This window comes from Biomphalaria glabrata, chromosome 8 (assembly GCF_947242115.1).
Source record: "Biomphalaria glabrata chromosome 8, xgBioGlab47.1, whole genome shotgun sequence".
NCBI classification, from domain to species: Eukaryota; Metazoa; Mollusca; class Gastropoda; family Planorbidae; genus Biomphalaria; species Biomphalaria glabrata.
The window spans coordinates 42,247,220-42,268,842 of record NC_074718.1 but is presented as its reverse complement, the minus strand read 5'-3'; the positions used below and the strand labels follow the sequence as shown (position 1 = coordinate 42,268,842).

Below are 21,623 nucleotides of genomic sequence, written 5' to 3'. Positions count from 1 at the left end.
TTCACTTCATCCTCTAGTCATTTCATCCCCTGGTCACTTCATCCTCTAGTCATTTCATCCCCTGGTCACTTCATCCTCTAGTCATTTCATCCCCTGGTCACTTCATCCTCTAGTCATTCATCCCCTGGTCACTTCATCCTGTAGTCATTCATCCCCTTATCACTTCATCCTCTAGTCATTTCATCCTCTGGTCACGTCATCCTCTAGTCATTTCATCCCCTGGTCACTTCATCCTCTAGTCATTTCATCCCCTGGTCACTTCATCCACTAGTCATTTCATCCCACTAGCGGATCCAGAACTTTGGAGTGGAGGGGGCGATTTTTTTCCAAACCCTAACCCTAACGCCCAGTAAACCCTAACCCTATGCATAAACGTGCGTAAAGCATATATATATATATATATATATATAATATAAAATATATATATATAAGAATAAATAAGCAGTATTTCTAAGTATTTTCCTGCATTCTTCACTGCAGAAACGCATTTTCCTGACATCTACAGCTCTTTATCCATCAGTGGAGTTCGGGGCGAAGCCCCGTCGCCAAAAAGCGTTTACTTGCATTCTTCACTGCAGAAACGCCTTCTCCTGACATCTACAGCTCTTTATCCATCAGTGGAGTTTACGCCCCGACGCCAAAAGAGTTTTCTTGCATTCTTCATTGCAGAAACGCCTGCTCCTGACATCTACAGCTCACTATTCATCAGTGAGATTCGGGGCGAAGCCCCGACGCTAAAAGCGTTTTCTTGCATTCTTCACTGAAGAAACGCATTTTCCTGACATCTACAGCTCTTCATCCATTAGTCGAGTTCGGGGAGAAGCCCCGACGCCAAAAGCGTTTTCTTGCATTTTTCACTGCAGAAACGCCTGCTCCTGACAACTACAGCTCACTATTCATCAGTGAGTTTCGGGGCGAAGCCCCGACGCTAAAAGCGTTTTCTTGCATTCTTCACTGAAGAAACGCATTCTCCTTACCTAAAGCTCATTATTCATCCTATTAAAAAAGGACCTTTTGAATAATATTGTACTTGAAAAATATTCTAATTTGAATGTATACGCCCTTAATACATTGCAAATAAAACCGATTTGTTCCTTGAAAAGATCAGATACCCCACATATTTAGATTAAGGCTTTGAGGATCGCTTCCGAAAAAAAAAATTCGATAAATAATATTCAATAAAATTCAAGCATAAATTGTGAGTTATAGTCCCAAATTTAACTAGAAAAATATTAGATTGAGTAAAGGTTGGAAAAAAGGGTACTCATCTCAATCGTGACTCATACTGAAAATTTTTGTTTGAATTCTAACTTTTCTAAAGCAAAGTCTTTCTTAAAATAATTATGATAAATTCATGTGAAATTACATAAACTCTGTCTGGAAATGGGAGGGTCGGTAGAATGAAAACGTTTTATCCTCGCTCCTTTTTATAATTTCTGCTAATGATTGCATTTGGCATTAAAGAATAAGGGTGGGGCGACTCGATATAAGAATTTAATTTATAGCATATTTAAATTATATTAGTGGCTGATTTTTTTTACATTTTGTAATTTCTTAACTATAATACAAAAAGAAAAATTATTGCTTTGTCCGATGAGGGAAAGGAGATGGCATGTGTCGCCCCTCCCACCTTTTTTCTTTTTCATTTTATATTTACTATCATAAAATTTGAGATTAGAGTGCGGTGCGACATAATATACAAATGGTTTCACATATCAATTATATAGATATTCGACTATTTTTGTTCACAAACTATGATTCCCACATACAAATAGGACCACTCCCCACTCAGAGGGCTAGAGCGGGGAGGGCTGCACATGCAATCGCCCCACCCCCCTTACCCCACCGAATCGGCCAAGATACCAGAAGGGGAGCGACATAATATCAAATTTATATATCAATTCAACTAATCTTGTTCACAAACTATGATTTCTCCATAAAAGTAGGACCGCCCCCCCCCCCCACACTCAAAGGGTTTAGGTGGGAAGGGCAGTAGAGGTTTCGCCCCCCCCCCCCCCCCCCCCCCCCGCGAAATAATCTTAAAATAGTTTGAAATATAAATAATTAGTATATATTATTAACGTAAATAATAAATTCGTATACAAATTGTGTGACTTCTATACTAAAATTCGTCCGCCCCCCCCCCTTCGGGAAATAATCTTAAAATAGTTTGAAATATAAATAATTAGTATATATTATTAACGTAAATAATAAATTCGTATACAAATTGTGTGACTTCTATACTAAAATTCGTCCGCCCCCCCCCCCTTCGGGAAATAATCTTAAAATAGTTTGAAATATAAATAATTAGTATATATTATTAACGTAAATAATAAATTCGTATACAAATTGTGTGACTTCTATACTAAAATTCGTCCGCCCCCCCCCTTTCGGGGGGGGGGGTCGGCCGAGTGGGGAAGGGGCGATCGCCCCTACCGCCCCCCCCCCTGGATCCGCCAGTGTTTCATCCCCTGGTCACTTCATCCTCTAGTCATTTCATCCTCTGGTCACGTCATCCTCTAGTCATTTCATCCCCTGGTCACTTCATCCTCTAGTCATTTCATCCCCTGGTCACTTCATCCTCTAATCATTTCATCCCTAGTCACTTCGTCCCTGGTCATTTCATCCCTTGGCCATTTCATACTCTGGTCATTTCATCCTCTAATCCATCAAATAATAATTGTAAAAAGTAAGAAATTAACAATATTTCATATATTTATTTTTGTTTTATTTATTTTATTTTTATTTTTAATTACATGACTGAAAAGAATTAACATTAATAAATAAGAATAGAAAAGAATTTAAAATATAAAAAAAAAATAACATCAATAGATAAAGAGCTAATGTAAAATTGTTTTCTGCGTGCTAATCGAAATGACTAAGATAGGCTTCTGCTAGTAGGTACAGAAGACGATCCATTGATTCGTATTGCTGTACATCTTTTGTAATTTCTAGGCCAGTGTTGAAGTCAGCGTTTATTAGACTAAATCAAACGTTCTATCAGGGTTTGAACTGACACGCTCAGATTTAAGATAGAACGATTGACAAATAAAGTGAAAGATGGCCTCCAGGAGATAATTTATCAACGGCATGATCATAAGTATTCTAATCGTTCTCATCTCTCCATAGATTTCCACTACTTCCACCACACCTTGGACTTTGATGATAAATAATGAGCGAAGAGCGGCATGATCATAAGTATTCAAATCGTACTTCTATCTCTCCAAAGATTTTGCCCCTTATGGCCACACCTTTTAGAGCAGGATAATATTGACATCCCTACAACAGACAGAAACAATACAACTAAATACAAAGTCCGCATTACAATATATCTACTTATTGAAATATAGTCTTGCGTTTCTCAACAAGTATGAAAAGAGCAAGGGGGCCTCATCAAGTCTAAAACTGGCCCACGCAATTAGCAATAGCAAAACTGTACATTTTAGGTTTTCAAACAAAGGTTCTATAACTAGTTTTCACTATCACTATTTATTTCTTTAATTTTTGGGTAACTTTTCTTTGAAATTCTTTCTCTCTCTCTCTCTCTCTCTCTCTGTCTCTCTTGTTATTATTATATATCATAAATATATATCATACAACTTATGTCTTAAGTGTATTGCTGCTTTTTTTTTTTTGTTAGGCGTAGATCTGGTCTGTCTCTCTATTTCCCTCTACGTTTTATTCCATCGGACATATTTCCGTTCGGCTACATTTAGTCTGATCGCTCTGGGACCGGGTTTCTCCCTGCCTTTAACCTGGACCAGGTATTCTAACGTCCCACACATGGGAACAGGTAACACGTCCCAGGTAACGGCCGTGATCTCGTTGGCAAGAAAAGCGCGCCAAGCTCGCATGGGAAAAATACCCTTGGGAAAAGTCTAGCAGACACATCTGTACTACATCCTGGCAACGTTCCCAGCATGCCCTGGGAGTACTGTTTGCTAGTTCCCATGAGAGTGGTGTGCCAGCTAAGTTACTACAAGGTATATCTCTCGTTATTTTACAAACGGTCCATGGGCTGGTATTCACAGAAGTATACTAGAACCGTTATGGCGCCATTAACCACTATATTTAGAACAAGGCCATTAACTAGCTTAAGATTCGTACATGTTCGAAGCTACCTTTTTTTTTTTTTGCTGTAAACCCTTTATATAACAAATGCAAATTGGTATGCTTTAAAATTAAACACCGAAATAATAAAAAATAATATAAAATAGATAAAAATTAATAACATCCGATTTGTTTTTATTGAAAGTTCGGTCTCAAATGTGGCTTTGCTTTTTCTAATCAAGCCAATTAACTCGAACTAAATTTAATGAAAAATATTATTTTAATTTTATTTTTTCATACGTTATGTAAGCGTATGAACTTTCGAGATAGCCGTCCGGGCCCTTTCGATTTGTTGCGGTGTTTAAACGCCTGTTTGACGTATCCACTCAGGGGACAAGACGTCTAATAACATATGTACAAGTCTATCGGCTTAGAAAAGATTTTTATGTCTCCAAAGGAATTGTTAAAACAACACACAAAGCCAAAATCAATCTTAGCTCTGGCAAAGTCCTTCGCTCCTTGAAGGAATGTGAAAGGTTCATTAGGAATTAAACATTTCTTGATCACTTTTAGTGTGCCTTGACGGACAGCCGAGACAGACAAGTTGGACAGACATAAAACAAAATGAGATTTTAAAAAAATCATTGTATGATTAACCTAATAAATATATCAACAGATGATTTAAAAAAAAAAAAAAACTATTGTTGAAATTATTTTCACAGCTATCCATATCTTTAAATTCTAACATTGATACTCTCAAAGCAAATGAAACTCTGAGATAATGCATGTCATTACATCAGAGCAAATGCAGTGGTTGAGAGTTAACATTCTTAGCTGCTTGAATCTTGGTGGGAGCATAAAATTTATTTATGTCGTTTGGGCGTTGCGTCTACCGGGTTGCCTGATGCCAGTTAAGCCGGCGTTTGCTACAGTAGAATCCAGGTAGAATTGTTCTGGGTTTTTTTTTTTCTGCTTATGTCCACGGCACTGGCTAGTGAGTTTCTACACACAAACAAGTGACGTCACATTAATGGATCTGATTAAGGCTCAGCTGTTAAATTCCTCAGCTAATGGCGTTTCTTGACTAGCTCCCCTCTGCGCCTTCTTTTCCTCGATCCTTGGCCAGATCTAATTATTAGATTCAAACTGACCTGCTTTCACGTGCCGCCATTAGCCTCCGCCCCCTCCCTTTCTCCTGCACATCACGTGGAAGGGGGGGGGGGTGGAGAGATTTGAAATAATCAGGGGCATAGCTAGGAATTTGCCATCGTTTGGGGGCCCGGGGGGGGGCTTGACCTCGTTGGGGGCCCTGCATTTTGCGTAAAATTCAATATTTAATGTAAAAAACACTCATTTGGGGGCCCCCCTCAAAAGGTGTCCCGGGGGGGATTTTCAAATTCTCACCCCTCCTCACCCCACCCTAGCTACGCCACTGGGAGTAATCAGGCGCTTAGTGAAAGATTAGAGCCTTTTACAGTCTCTCGTTACGTAAGTTTTTGGGTCTATCTCAACTTTCGGACCACGTGTGGAATCCATTCAATGCCTGAGTACTCAACAGCGTCATCGCCCCAACCTCAACCGCCCCAGCGCATAAACAAGGAAAAGGCTGTTGAGGTCGAGGCCGTTGCCTCGTTTACCTCTCGCTGCACGTCAGTAGCCAATCGAAATCTTTCACGAGACCGCACGATAAGCGCAATAACGATCATTGCAAGCAGAACTTGGCTAATAATATATACAGCCATTTATTATCTTATAAAACTACAGACCTTCTTTCAAAAGAGAAGATAATTACGTCCAACGCTTATCCATGTGTTTATTTAGTCGTGCATGTATATTAGAAACTTACATCTACAGGATTTGTTCAAATCTAAGGTGAAGGACGGCTGGGTCCTATCTCATGACATTACATGACGTCATTCCCAGTTTTGTATGTCATGCTTTGGACTAGTCTCATTTCTTCAAATTTCTTTGTATATGTACTAAGTAGCACACTTTATTACACAATACACACACAAATAAAAATCAACACTGAAAAATAAAAAGTTGGTTTCCGCAATTTGCATATTTTCCCCTTCTGTTTAATTTTGCTTTGATATACTTCACAAAGCCGTCGTTGTCTTTCCCAAATTGTGTACATGGGGCGATGAGATGTTGGAGTTAATGTATCTTCTACAGAACTTTGGAGCATCGCGCTGGGGGTTGATGTAACTTATCTAAAAAATGAAGATAAACGCAAAAGTACGTTAAAAAAAGATTTAGGAGGGGGCGAAGAAAAGAAGCTTCATTATGTTAATGAAATAAATTATGAAATGTCTGCAATAATGATAAGGTGAATAATGAGCTTTAAGTAATAAGAAAAAAAAATTAAAGGGCTGGGTAGGGGCCTTGTGGACATATCACTCTTAGCAAAGGAATACATTAGCAATCTCGTCAGTTTGGGCTGATTGTAATTTTTGGCATCTAGGGGACTGAACTGTGCAGCACAATAAAGATAACTCTAGAAATGTTGATTAAAAACATGTCCTGTTGACATGTAGATTTAGCTCCCTTACTATGAAACCTCTTGTACAGTAGCATATCTATTTGGTGACGTAGTCCAGCTCTACGCCAACGTCACATCCGGGATTTTGAGATGTGTTCTGTATTCTATAGCCTTATATCTGGGATCAGCATTTTATGTAGAGAGGTGTAGAAAGGACGTTAGCATGTACAACAGCCTTACAGCTGTCAGCACCATTTTTATATAGAGTGGACATCTTGGGGGGGGGGGGGATTACCAAGAAAAGAACCTCCCAGTGCACATTTACTCACACATACACACACACACACGCACCAAATAAAAACTGTTGTTGAAGTTGTGTAAAAAATACAATTATATCCTTAAATTAACATGTATAGAATAAACTTGAATACAGATAATTGTGTGCTTATAATTGACATTTTAGAGTGTGACTGATAAATGACTAAATTTATGAAAAATGGACAAAAAAAATCTTCTTTTGCGACAATTTGTTTATAATTTAAAAGGAAAAAAAAAAAAAAAAAGGTTTATACGATTAAATAAAGGAACTATATATAGTGACGAACTACATGCATACTTGATAAATTCGCGAACTGTTTCATATAAATGTAGGCCCTACTCCTTTCCAACCTTGCGATTTAGAATGGCCGATGATGTATACATACACATATGTATTCTAATTCCAAATATCTTCATTGATAGGCTTGTCCATTCTAATATGTCTTTCCATAACTTTCTCTGTCTGCCTCTTCTTCTTTATTGTTTCTGGTATTGTTCCCTGAAGGAACGTCTTTGCAAGCCCTGAGGACCTTGTGATATGGCCTTAGAGTTTAAGTTTGCGTTTTTTGACAGTAGTTAGCAGGTCGTCGTGGGATCCAATTGCTGTACTAATTGCTATATGAATCATGTTTCTAATCTCTTTATTTGTGATGTGGTCTTTGTGATACTTAGGATCTTTTTGTAGCATCTCAATTCCATTTCTAAGATCCTCCTCTCAAGATCTGCAGTCAGCGTCCAAGATTCGCAAGCATATACAAGAATGTGGCCGTGACCAGGGAGTGCATTGGTCTGATTTTAGTGTCGAGGGCTATTCCTTTGTCTTTCCATATTGTTTTGAGTTTTGCAAGTGCTGCTGTGGAGTGTGAACTGTGCAATTCTTGCCAGTAATTCATGTTTGGTTTCTTTATCTGAGCCAATAGACCCAAAGTATTTAAAATTGTCCTTTTAACTTGTTTTTTTTTGTTTTTTGTTTTTTGTTTGTTTTTTTGAATTCGTCAAAAGCACAAATGTGTATCCCATGATATTTGTGATGAGAACAGAGAAATTAGGTCAAGTTAAAAACCTCGACTTGTGATATTTAAATAATAACACCTTAATCTTCTAGCATGAAGCGCATGATAAAAAGAAATTTTTAATTGATTTATTTTTACCTTTTCATTTCATGATTAAGGTTTGGTTTGGTTGCTATAACCGGTGGTCGTTAGATGGAAGGGATCAGCTTCAAAAAACTCAAGGCGATCACTCGTAAGATAAGACTAGCAGTAAAAAAAATTTTGTCTTAAGATCCCGAAGTTCTGAAAAAAAATACACGTATAAGATCTCGTCTGCACATCAACCAAGAGAAAAAAATATGTGCGGTTTTGTGCGTGTGTGTGTGTGTGTTCAAGGAGGAATAACTCTCAATTTACATTCACCTGAACACAAGATTGGTCTGCCCTTCATAGTTACCTGCAAGAACGATAATCCCAGACACCCAATGTTTGTCTTGTTCATATAATTGCTTTCTCTCTCTCCCCCCCCCCTTTTTTTTTCTCTGTCTCTCGCTCTCTCTTTCTCACACTCTCTCTCTCTCCTTCTCTTATATTTCTATTTTCTTTCTCTTGTTTCCATTTCTTACGAGGTTTGTTTCCTTTATTTATTTTTTCTTTATTTCTTCGTAATATACAAACATAACCCATACACAAAAAAAGATTGAATGTTCAAGGTCAAGGTCGAGCTAGGTCAGAAAAAGATAAACCACATCTCGTGATCCTTGTTCTGTGAGTGTTGGAGTCAGAAAGTTTGAGTAATTGAGTGAATGGCAGGGAGTGATTGTGCTTGAAAGATCTTGTCACCATAAAATTCTTTTTTACAAAGCTTATATCAACTTACTCTGATTGTTTGTCTGTCTGGTAAAAAGTTTGAACATTTTCCATTCTCCAATCAAGTTAAAACTTTGCAAAATTAATCATTGAAACTGACAAAACAGGAGTCAATTGAAAGAAAACAAACTATTTTGTTTGATTTCGAAATTAGGGTTATAAATACTACTAAATAAGAGATGTGGATGTATATATGGATTTAATCCCCTTATTACGTTATAGTATGTTGTTTCTTTTCCACTTCCCATGTTGTTTCTTTTCCACTTCCCATGTTGTTTCTTTTCCACTTCCCATTCTCGGATCAAGTTAAACTTTTGCATACTTATTGATGACAATGCACGAATCAATCCAAAAATTAACCAATTGGTTAATCAATTAGTACTTATTAATTAATCACTTTTGTTTTATATAGCAGAAAGGGAGCTAAACCCTGTACGTTTCAGTAAATGGCAGTAGTTAGCGGTTCTTTCCCTTAGATAAGCTTTGTTTTTAGAAACTATTTTTCTAATGTAATAGTTTCCTTTAAAGCTAATGACCCATTATCTCTAATTGTATGCGGGAGAGGGGGGGGGGGGTTCTTGTCTAGATCAAGTAATAACAGGTTTCTTTTTTAGGAATTAAAAAATGTTAACTCTTCAAGAACGAATCATGAAACAATATAATATATACACATATTTTTTTTTTATAAAATTGGAAAAGGATAGAAGAATTATTCGCCTGTATAATTTTTAAAAAATTGAGAATTCTTTAATATTAAAATAATAAAATGAGAAGGTAAAAAAAAAAAAAAAAGAAAAATTAAAGTCCTTGTACTCTCTCCCCTGCTTCAGTCAGTGTAACTTTAAATTGGTTTTGTTTCGAGTGGGTCATCAAATGTTGACCTTAATGTTTATTACAGCTCAATATCGAAACTCGTCACAATGGAAATAGCCGAAAATAACATTACAATTTTTCCCGAGGTCTAACTAGTTGTAGGGAATTAATGTTTTTTTTTTTTAATAATAATAATATATTATTAATATATTATAATATATAATAATAATATTGTTAGATGTAGTTTATTAGGTGTTGTAAACTCTAATTTGACTTCAACGTTCCATATATAATAATGTGGTACACTTACACATGTATTTATGAATCGACAGGGTGACTTTATTGTAGACTAGTAACGTTAAGAATAAGAAATGTATTATAAAGTACAATGACTTATAGCCATAGTACACCGCGCCTATGTGATTAATATTGAAAAATGTATTCATCATTAATTTATATCATATCTACTTAGTTCTTATTTCTTCCATGTCACTTGAAGGAGTTGTTTACATTTTAAGGACTCATTAATTAATTGTTATTTGAACGTGAAAATGGGTTAGATTAATGAATCCTTCATTAATTTTTGTGTTAAATGCTACATTTAATTCATTAATTGATAGGATTACTTTGGTTTTACATGTGACTTTTTTCCCCCATGTTTGCTTTGCGGTCTTTCTTTCTTTTAATTCTTCTTTATTTTTTTCCTCTCTGTTCCCAGATGGTTTCTGTAGGATGTATATTAGTTTTATGTCTGGACGAAACCATAAAATTTGTAAATGTGTGTGTGTGTGTCTCCATTCCCTCCTCTCTCTCCCCCCTTCCCCCCCCCCCCCCCCAATCCTCGATCCGCCACTGGTTCTATGGCTCACATGATCTGAAGGTGAAATTTTTCTCTGCCGGTCTGATGTTTAAAAAATTGAAACTGAACTAAAAAATAACTCTTTTAAGCTATTAAAAAGGGTTTTGAATATATATATATATATATATATATATATATATATATATATATATATATACAAAAATAGTTGCAGCCAAAACGAAAACAGAAGAAAAGGGAGAGAATGGCGTTGTCGGATATTTCGGGAAGAATTGAAATACTTTACACAAAATAAACGCTAACAAAATACAGAATAAACCCTCTGGGGATAACCTTGGCAGCCTACTTTGAGAACACAGCTACCAACAGCTAAGAAAATTGGAGAATTAAAGTTGGTCTAGAACTTTGAAGCTGGCTGTTGAGACAGACAGACGCTGAGAGAAAGAGAAAACATGAAGACAATTTAAAAGTAGGTAGAGACTCTGCAGGGGGGAACAACTGTCTTTCAAAATGACAGTAAAAACTAAATCCTGAACAGAGATGAAAAAGGGGAGGTAATTGGTGCGATTGACGCAGCAAATCGTGAAAGGCTTTGAGAACTTCTTATCTTATCTTATCTTATCTTATATAATACAGACGTAGTGTTAACAACAATGAAGGCATTCACGAAAGTGTCTTATATGCATGCACTATGAACTTAAGCAGTTCATCTATCCTGGAACAATGTTTGAAATGTCGCCAATTAAAAATGTCTGATGACCAGATTATACCCTCAAGGATAAGGTCCAACTTTAAGACTGTCCAAAGTGACCAGAGGCACAAGTCATCGAGGCCTTGCGATTTCAAGTTCTGAGTATTACATTTCTGTAGCTCGTGTATGACGCTTGACATCAATACCTATTTGGAATAACCGTCTTGAATGACGATTTGCCAGGGGGTCGCCTAAGACCATCGAAAATATGGACAGTTATTGTCTATTCATCTTTTGCTGTAGCCTATGTGTGTGTGTTTGGGGGGGGGGGGTCGCGGCAGAGTTTGCGATTGTAAAAATGGGGTCGCCTGGCTTAAAAGGTTGAGAACCGCTGACACTCTTGAGTATGTGTTTTACAATGTCTACATATTAATTCTGACTGCGATAAAAAGCATACAGTAATTAAATCTCCCCACAACTGTTATTGTTAATAAAGGCACTCCGAAAGAGTGATTTCATGAACTAATAAATTTAAAATATAGAATCAGGATCACTGCTCTTAAGGAAGTCCTTATCAGGTTGTTTTGTTATCCTATGCATTAATTATAAAACGTAAATGCAATCAATATTACAGGTAAAACAATGTAACGGTGATTACCCAAAAACGAGGTTACAATTTTAGTTCCTCTTTCAGTGTTGAATTTAATAAAATAGTTACCTCCCCTACTTCTAACGAATTAGATGTTATTTACCTAGCTATATACAACTTAACTGTTGCATGTTATTTACCTTGTTATCCCCCTTACTTTCCCTGATTTATGAGGCAGGAAAAAACAAATTCAGATTATTGATAGTACATTCTATCAAAGATTGAAGATGATTATTCGTAATCAGTCAAGACATTAGAATCTTTTTTGCAAACATTTCGTATCTTAAGATAACTGAATCCTAACTGTAGGCGCAATTTTCCTTAAGGCACCTTAGAAAGGAGCATATAGATCAGGTCGTCTGTAGAAAAAAATAGCTTGGAAACTATTGAAGGGAACGGCTTGACCCAAGATACACAAATCCCGATGGCTTCTGACAGAGTTAAATGTAAGTTATGGATAGATGATGTTACATTTATGATAGTAGATGTATGATGGTACATGTATGCTGGCACGTGTATGATGGTATATGTATGGTGGTACATGTATACTGGTATGTGTATGGTGGTATGTATATGACATGCGTATTATGGTACGTGTATGATGGTACATGTATGCTGATAGTTGTATGATGGTACATGTACGATGATAGATGTATGATGGTACATACATGCTGGTACGTGAATGATGGTATGCGTATGATGGTAGGCTACATGTATGCTGGAATGTGTATGATGGTGTGTATATATTACCATCATACACATACTATATATATATAGTATGTGTATGATGGTAAGTATATATGGTACGTGTATGATGGTACATACATGATGGTGCATGTATAATCCGTCAAACACAAGCTTACAACGTAATGATTGTGTGTACATTCACTCTAGTAACGTTTCGTTTTAAACTTCCTTGTTGTATACCTGAGAGAAAGAGAGAGAGAGAGAGAGAGAGAAAGAGAAAAAAGAAAAAAAAAACAGAGTGCAAGGGTCTGTACTGTGTGTGTGTGTGTGTGTGTATACTTGTGTGTGAGTGTGACTATCCCGCCCTGCGCTTGAAAGACTGTGTGAGTAGCGGGTAGTAGGCGACTCACTATCTGAGAACATTCTAGGCTGGAGATAAGACGCTCGGGGGGAGCGATATCAGTTCTTATCCACGGACCCCTGCCAAACCCACGCCCCCACCCCTGGCCCCCCCTCCCTCCTCCACTCAAGCTCCCAGCGAACGAGAGGGTTGAAGGCACCGACAGATACATACAGAAGGCGCGCTGTTCCAGTGCTTTGTATGCGAACTGTTGAAAGAAATATTTTAGTTTTCATCAAGCGGAGGAAAAAGAACAAGAACTCTGTATTTACCCAACATTCCCGCAAACTGAGTTATACCCCCCTGCATTTTAAAACTTATAATATTCACTTTTTTTTCTTTAAATAAATAGGTACTTTTTTTTAAATTACGAAGAGTACGTTATACAATTGATCTGAAACAAAATCGCAAGGTAAAAAAAAAAGTAAATAAATGAAGATAGCAGATTTTATTCCAACATATGTAGATGTAGTCTATATCTTTCGTTAGGCCTCTATTTCACATTCCAGGCCCTCAAACGACTCATGCCAGCCAAGTATATTTGTCTTATCAATGAGTTTAAAGGTCATCCAGTAAGATATATTTACACGCTTCAAGCGCACACATACATACACGCTCGAAGACGCACATAGATCTTTGCTAAGACCCGACTCTCTCAGGAGCGTTTCTACCCCCCCCTCCCCGCCCGAAATTTTTTTTTTGGTACTCGAGATGCACTGGAATGAAATAGAGAAGTCTGTCAGAAGAACCATTCAAGCCTCGACATTTAGGCTGTGTGTATGTGTAAAAGTGTGTATGTGTGTGTAAGAGTGTGTACATGTGTGTAAGAGTATGTACGTGTATGTGTAGCATCCCTTTGGGGCATCGATGATGTTTAGTTTCAACATCTTCTTTGGGGCACGTCATCCAATTGGAAATTAGGAAAAAGAAAAAATGGGAGACAGACATCTTCCACACCAGACTTCATTAGGTCTGGACGAGTTCTATTTTTCTTTACGCTGCATTAAGCATTGGCTTAGGGGCTGGGGTGGTAAGTTAGTCAACTGAAGAGACAGAATTAAATGACTGGCTCGATGGGGACAAAAAAGAACTTTTCACAGGCTCGGGACAAAATAAAAAATGAAAACCCAGGGACGAAATATTCTAAGGCCCCAAGGCGGAGATTGGGAAAAAATTGGGGTTTTGTTTTCATTAAAGGGAGTGAGGAATAAATGGGAGGCCGCAGCACCCCCCCCCCCTTCCCCTGATTCGTGATTTGCTGTTTTAACGCTCAAATCCTGAATCACAGTGCGAGACGTTGGGATAACATAAAGTTATAATAAACAGTAATAAAAGATGTCTTTACAGAGTTGTTACAAATGTTATTACAAAGAGTCATAACAAATGGCCATAACAAAAACAAATCTAACTAAAGCATCATAACAGAAAGTCGCACCAAAAGAGTCCTAACAATGAGTCATGGAAACTATCAGGTGTGAATGTGAGAAACTATGAACTATTTAATTATTACCAATCACAATCTAACCCTTCTCCATACAAAATGTACTTTTGAAAGATGATTGCATTAGACTAGATCTTGTGAAGGACCAGTGCCAATATTGCAAAGTATTCTGGAGAATATGATTTCTCATCTTTTTGTTATATCAGAAGCAAGAAGAAAAGGGAATTGTATTATTATATTATTTGTCTGAATTTTGAAGTGTAAATAGTTAGCTACATTCCCATATACGTTTGGTCCTGTTATTAAGTCATCAGTCATCTTTTCAATATGTATATGTCGCTCAATGTGTCAATGCATCAGTCATGTAATCAATATGTCATTCAAGTTTAAGATACACCAGACATGCTGCCATACATTGGTTAGTTTGCAATACGTCAGTCAGGTTTTCAAAACGTCAGTCGTCTTTTCAATACGTCAGTCATCTTTTCAATATCAGTAACGTTTTCAATATATCAGTCATCTTTTCAATACGTCAGTCATGTTTTCAATACATGCCATCTTTTCAATATTAGTAACGTTTTCAATATATCAGTCATCTTTTCAATACGTCAGTCATGTTTTCAATACATGCCATCTTTTCAATATTAGTAACGTTTTCAATATATCAGTCATCTTTTCAATACGTCAGTCATGTTTTCAATACATGCCATCTTTTCAATACTAGTAACGTTTTCAATATATCAGTCATCTTTTCAAAACGTCAGTCATATTGCCATTAAATTAGTTAATTTTCAATACGTCAGTCATCTTTTCAAAACGTCAGTCATATTTTCAATACGTCTGTCATGTTTCGAATACATAATACATTCTTCCAATACCTCAATCAGGTTTAGATAACATCAGTCCATTTGCAATAAATCAATCATGTTGACAACGCATTGGTCTGGCTCGGTTAGTGTAGACGTAGAAGCCATTAAGACAACGTAACATGGTCTAAGTGTGATTTACCGGAGTTTCTGATTAGCTAGAAACGAATAGTGGAAATAGCAGGGACATGCAAGCTTGTAGCGTCTATCTACAATGTTCTCTGGACACTCTACATCAGCAGGTTTTTAACTAGCACTGTCAGGATAGAATTAAATATGTTGAGCAAACAGGTTAAAAGAAAGAAAAGTCTCTTTCTCTCTTCCTCTCTGTCTGTCTGTCTCTCTCTCATTGAAGCAGGAGATGGGAGATAAATTGAGAAACATTCACATAGGGGAGGTAATGGATTTAAATTAAGGGGAGATGATTTGTTCCCAGCATCGTTCGATAGAGCTTTAGGAATGGTCAAGGGAAATAATTACGTTAAATATTTTATCCCCGCGATATGTGTTTCTGTAAATCAAACCCCCGTGCACAAGTCTCGGTGGGTTTCTGATTATTTCAGCATCTAGTAGAAACTTACAATACAATGTTTTAGGCGTACCGCTATGATAGCTGAATATAAATGTTGTTAGCTCAATGGATATAAGCCAGTGGCGTAGCCAGGGTAGGGTAAGGGGTGCAAATTTGAAAATCCCCCCGAGACCCACAGGAGAGGGAGGCCAAATGAATGTCCGAAATGTCATTTTACATTAAATATTGCGCTATTACCTCATGTCATGGTGTCGAATGTCAAATAGGGGGGGGGGGGCACCTAAAAAGGTCGAGACCCACGCGGGTGCCCGAATCACCAAAAATACGCCACTGATATAAGCACTGTTTAGAGTGGACAAAACCTCATCCCAATATAGCTGCCTGGTCGTGGGTTCCTCTCGATGGTCTCGGGTTCATCATACCCTGCCCGCTGCCATTCCCTCCGACCTGCGGGAAGTCTGGACTAGGATGTACATTACCTTCAACTGTGAAGTAACATCCGAAACATGTAAACCATTTTACATTGTACAAAACCTTTTAATAACAGTACACTAACGTTGGGCCTTTTGTCTAAGTCTAACTGTTGATGGCGAACTGTTGATGGCGAACTGTCTGGTCATCTGCAATAAAAATAGACCGGCAATAGACCTCATTCACCAATCGTAAATAAACACATTTAGCCACGTGATAATAGTGATAAAACAATGAAAAATACGTATCACGTGACAGCCTTTATGGCTTACATAATTTGTATAGAAGATATGGAGAATCACGTGGCTAAATGTTGTTTGTTTACGATTGGTGAATGAGGTCCATTTACGGAAGGGCTTTCGCCATGAAAGTATACTAGCCATGTATGTGAACTTTGACCTTCGAAATAAATAAACGACGTAAACGCAAGGGAAGATAACCGAGTTGAAATGAACTGAAATAAATAACCCAATTATTATTAGAGACTCGGATATAATCCTGACCGATCAGCCAGGATGGCTGCCTGGTCGTGCGGTTTGCGCGCTGGACTGTCGTTCGGATTTATCGACGGTCGAGGGTTCAAACCCTGCCCGCTCCCATCCCCCCTCGTCCTGCGGGAGGTTTGGACTAGGAAGTAATTATCTTCAACTCTGAAGAAACATCCGAAACATGTAAAACATTTTACAAAAATCAATAATTCACTGTGTTTCTAATAGTCAAAGGAAGTTAGAGTCAGTTTAAATTACATGTAAGTGCAAGCATATAAATACCTAGGCACAACCATCAACATCAGACTGAAATGTAATGAACACGGTCAAAACCTTTACATCAAAATTCAACAACGTCTTTTCTATCTTACAAAGCTAAGGAAGTTTAACATCGACAAAACAGTTATTAAACTTTTTTTTATACAGCAACCATCAGCAGTCTAATTAACTTTGCCATCACCTGCTGGTATGGTAATACTTCACTGGCACAAAGACTTGGACTAAATAGATTAATTAAAAAAGCATCGTATGTCACTCGAACACAGCTAACATCTCTTGAAGAGCTTTTTCATGAAAGATGCCTTTCCAAAACACTCACAATTCTTAAAGATAACCTGCACCCATTAAACCACTGTTACATAAGATCTGAACGAAGTGGTCGTCTCCTTTCCATTAGGACTAAAACAGAAAGATTTAAAAACTCCTTTATCCCACTTTCGGTCAGAGTGTTACAAGATCATCTGTCGTCATCGAGAAGTACATAGAAGTCAAATTCATAAAGCTCTGGTTGTGAGTGTGTATGTGTTTCGTGTGTGAATGTTGTTCGTATTTGCATCTACATTGTTATTGTACAGTTACGCTGAGGTTGTCAATTGTAGTCAAACTGAATCTCCATTTGATTGGATCAATAAAAAGTATCTTATCATATCTTAAGTAAACAGTTTTTGTTATATAACTATATAGCAATTGACAGCAATGATTTTAGAATGGCTATGTGGATGTAAACCGATGAGTGTGTAACGGCAGAGTATTGAAAGCGTATCAATATATCAGGTATAGGTGTGGTGTCAGTGTATGTACTGACAAAACTGAGTCATCTCTCTTGTCATAATAAATAAATGAACTTGGATGGTTATGAATGAGACTATGTGGACATTAGCTGAAAACAGAAAATAGAGACGGTAAGTAAGATAAACAGATTACTGTTTCAGGTATTAGGTTTCAGGTATTAGGTTTGCGATTACATAGGCAGGTGATTCAGCAATGTCAGTGACCACTTTATATATATATATTATTATTATTATATATATATATATATATATATATATATATAACACGTAATTATCAGATATTTATATATCAATCGTATAGTATTGAGCGAGATGACTCTAAATGTGCATTGTTTTCTCTTATATAAGCTTTGTTTTTTTTAAAGTATTTTTTATAATTAGCTTGTATAAGTTCTCTCTTTCACCTCTCTCTTTCTCTCTCTTTCTCTCTCTCTTTCTCTCTCTCTTTCTCTCTCTCTCTCTCTTTCTCTCTCTCTCTTTCTCTCTCTCTTTCTCTCTCTCTCTCTCTCTCTCTCTTTCTCTCTCTCTCTCTCTTTCTTTCTCTCTCTTTCTCCCTCTCTCTCTTTCTCTCTCTCTCTCTTTCTCTCTCTCTCTCTCTCTCCTATTTATTTTTTTTGCTTTATCATTTAGTTTTGATAGATAGATAGATAGATAGATATATAGATAGATAGATAGATAGATAGATAGATAGATAGATAGATAGATAGATAGATAGATAGATAGATAGATAGATAGATAGATTAGATAGATAGATAGATAGATAGATAAATAGATAGATAGATAGATAGATAGATAGATAGATAGATAGATAGATAGATAGATAGATAGATAGATAGATAGATAGATAGATAGATAATGTGCATTATATAGTAGTTTTTATCTTAATCTCAATCAAAACTGTAAATTCTATATTTTTTTAGAGAAAACCACAAATAAGTTTTCGAGTCCGAAGATGAATGAGGAATGCATTATTTCCCGTGGCTAAACGCAAACAATTTACGATTAAAATAATAACTAGCAATAATAATGCAATAATAATACAATAATAATAATAGTAATAACTTTGGCTCAGGGCGTGGCATCCATTTTTAGTAGGATGTACTTTGTCTAAACACTAAGTCACCCACCAGGGGGCCGCCTAGATTTGTTTATTGGTGAGTTCGCTGGGTAAGCAGGGGGTGTAAATGAAGTTGATATGAAAGGTTGTAGCAAGAGTGTAGGGAGGTGTAGAGGTGATGTAAAGATAGAGGGAGAGGGGGGGAGATGGAGGCGCGATTTCCACTCCACTGATAAATTCACGCGTATGAGTTTTGAGACGGTTTGATTGCGTGCAGGCAGCGACACCACACGGAGATCTTTTTTTTTTTTTCTACTCTGATGTTTTATTTCCCCCTAACTCACTGCTGGCCGTCGGGCGTGGATAGCAACCGTCATTCTAAAAACTCACAGTGTGCATCCAAATAGCAACAGACAACTGTGGAGCTCGTTTATTTTAAAGGTATAGAATTGTGCTTTTCTTTTTAATATATAGATCAGTGTGTGGTTACTATTAAGTTTCCTACGTTATATATATAGGTATTGGGATCTTGGAGATTTTCTTGGTGGAGGCTAATCCATTTATAGCATGGTTTGTTGGTTGTTGTTTTTTTGTGGGTTTTTTTTTTTTTTTTTGGTGCATCCGGTGTAAAGACCAACGAAAATGTTGATAAGCTAAGTATTTTTACAAACCATATATTTATTTTTCACTTTCCAGCTCTGTGCAATTGTGTTACTTAAAGATCTTTCACTTGCAGTATTTGTTATTGAGTTGACCAATTGTGTTTAGTTGTTAATAGTGATAGTTCAACGTGGCGTCCTTGACCTTGGTTATTCGGTCTACATTTCGGCATTTCCCCCAGAGCTGTTTCTTTTCGTTTTCTTGCGTTTTTTTCTCTACATTCCATTATAGTGTCACCGTATTTCTTCATATCGCCTTGTCTTCTTTTCTCGTTCACTAAATTGGATTGGTTAAACGAACGCAAAGCGGGATATTAAAAATTAAAAGTGCTAACAGGAAGCAGACAACTGAGATTACTGTGAAAATCTACAATATGCTGAATGACAACATAGATTAAAGAAAATCTTTGTCTAAATAGCGTGTTGTTGTTTTTTACGTATGTATGTTTTCGTAGAAAATTAATGTTTGCATTTCGGCCGCTGTTTAAAAGTGATGCCATTTTGTAACTGTCTTTTTTTTTTTTTAGTGATCAACACACTTGCGTCAAATGTTTTGCCCATTTGTGGTCTGTTGTAGATATGCCGAGATGGTTGTTGTTTGGCTTTAAACAAAAAAATCTGTTTAAACAAAAATGTTATTGCAGTTTTGGTCAACAATTAGGTTTTTCTTTTTAATACTGTCGGAGAGGAAGAGACATACAGATAGACAGACATACAAATAGAAACAGAGGGAAAAAATCGTAGTTTAGAGAGAGGAAAGGTCAAAGAGGGAGTTATACTTTAAAATATGCTGTCAATGTTTTTTTTTTAACCTTTCGTCTCTTTCTTTCTTTCTTTCTTTCTTTCTTTCTTTCTTTCTTTATCTCTTTCTTTCTTTATCTCTTTCTTTCTTTCTTTCTTTCTTTATTTCTTTCTTTCTTTCTTTATCTCTTTCTTTCTTTATTTCTTTCTTTCTTTATTTCTTTCTTTCTTTATCTCTTTCTTTCTTTCTTTCTTTATTTATTTATTTCTTTCTTTCTTCATCTCTTTCTTTCTTTATCTCTTTCTTTCTTTATCTCTTTCTTTCTTTATCTCTTTCTTTCTTTATTTCTTTCTTTCTTTATCTCTTTCTTTCTTTATCTCTTTCTTTCTTTATTTCTTTCTTTCTTTATTTCTTTCTTTCTTTATCTCTTTCTTTCTTTATCTCTTTCTTTCTTTCTTTATCTCTTTCTTTCTTTATCTCTTTCTTTCTTTATTTCTTTCTTTATCTCTTTCTTTCTTTATCTCTTTCTTTCTTTATCTCTTTCTTTCTTTATCTCTTTCTTTCTTTATCTCTTGTGTCCCTCTCTTTGAGACGATATCCTATCTCTTCTTTGTCTCTGCGCCGCTCCCTATCTCTCTCTCTCTCTCTCTCTCTCTGAGACTATTTCTCTCTCTCTCTCTCTTTCTTGCATCTTAAATCTCAGAGCTACTGTGAGAGAGAGAGAGATTTTATCACATTCCACACTGCTCAGTAATGTCTCACTTCTCTGTCTCTCATATTACTGACACAGAAATGTTCTCTCTCTCCTTCTCTCTCTCTTCTCTCTCTCTCTCTCTTCTACGTCATGTTTCTTAATCAATGGCTCAGTCCATAATTATAGAACCAATTCTATGCATAAAATGATCTTATTTAGTTTTTTCTTTCTTAATTTCAATAACCACATTCAAATTCATATAATTTACAAATATGCAATATAATACACAGGGGATCAAATGGTCAATCCAGTCTATACAATTTCTAGCCTATTCCATCTCAAGGGCATCAGTTGTGTATATAGTTAGGACCGTGCATCGTACATACAGAAATCAATCCTCTTTCAATGTTAGTGGTCTGTTCTATTCTGACACTGTCTTTCCATATTCCCATATAAGTGACGTCATCACTGACATGTACACTGTAACGGATGCATGTGTATATCAAATGTAGCTGAAGTATTTCTAGAAGACTTAATTAGACTAAGTGCGTGCGTACCTTGTTTGATGTATTTTCAATCGCGAGTTCTTGAAATTATTCACACATCACAAATATAGATAAGGTACCAACAGGAACACAGACTCAATGACGAAGTTGACTCAAGGTGAACTTCAAACAAACGTTTATTACAGAATGGGCCACAATCTAGACTCTAGACTGTCACTATAAAACGATGTTATCCCCTCAAGAGTCAAGCAGTAACTGATTTCTATAAGTCAATCTTAACCTCTAACCCCAAAGTCTATGTCGTCATTCTAAAATATCCGTTCACTGT

General features: G+C 36.6%; 1 protein-coding gene across 4 annotated transcripts in view; it reads left to right on the top strand.

The window, feature by feature from the left end:
• Positions 1–21,623, top strand: part of LOC106061469 (proton channel OtopLc-like) — a 73,123-nt gene that overhangs the window by 8,112 nt on the left and 43,388 nt on the right. The window contains exon 1 of one of the 4 annotated variants that reach the window (XM_013219625.2): positions 18,955–19,135. The exons of the other annotated variants lie outside the window; for them this stretch is intronic. The gene's annotated coding sequence lies outside the window, so the exon portion shown is untranslated. Of the gene's footprint in view, positions 1–18,954; positions 19,136–21,623 lie in introns of those variants that run through there. 4 annotated transcript variants of the gene reach the window in all.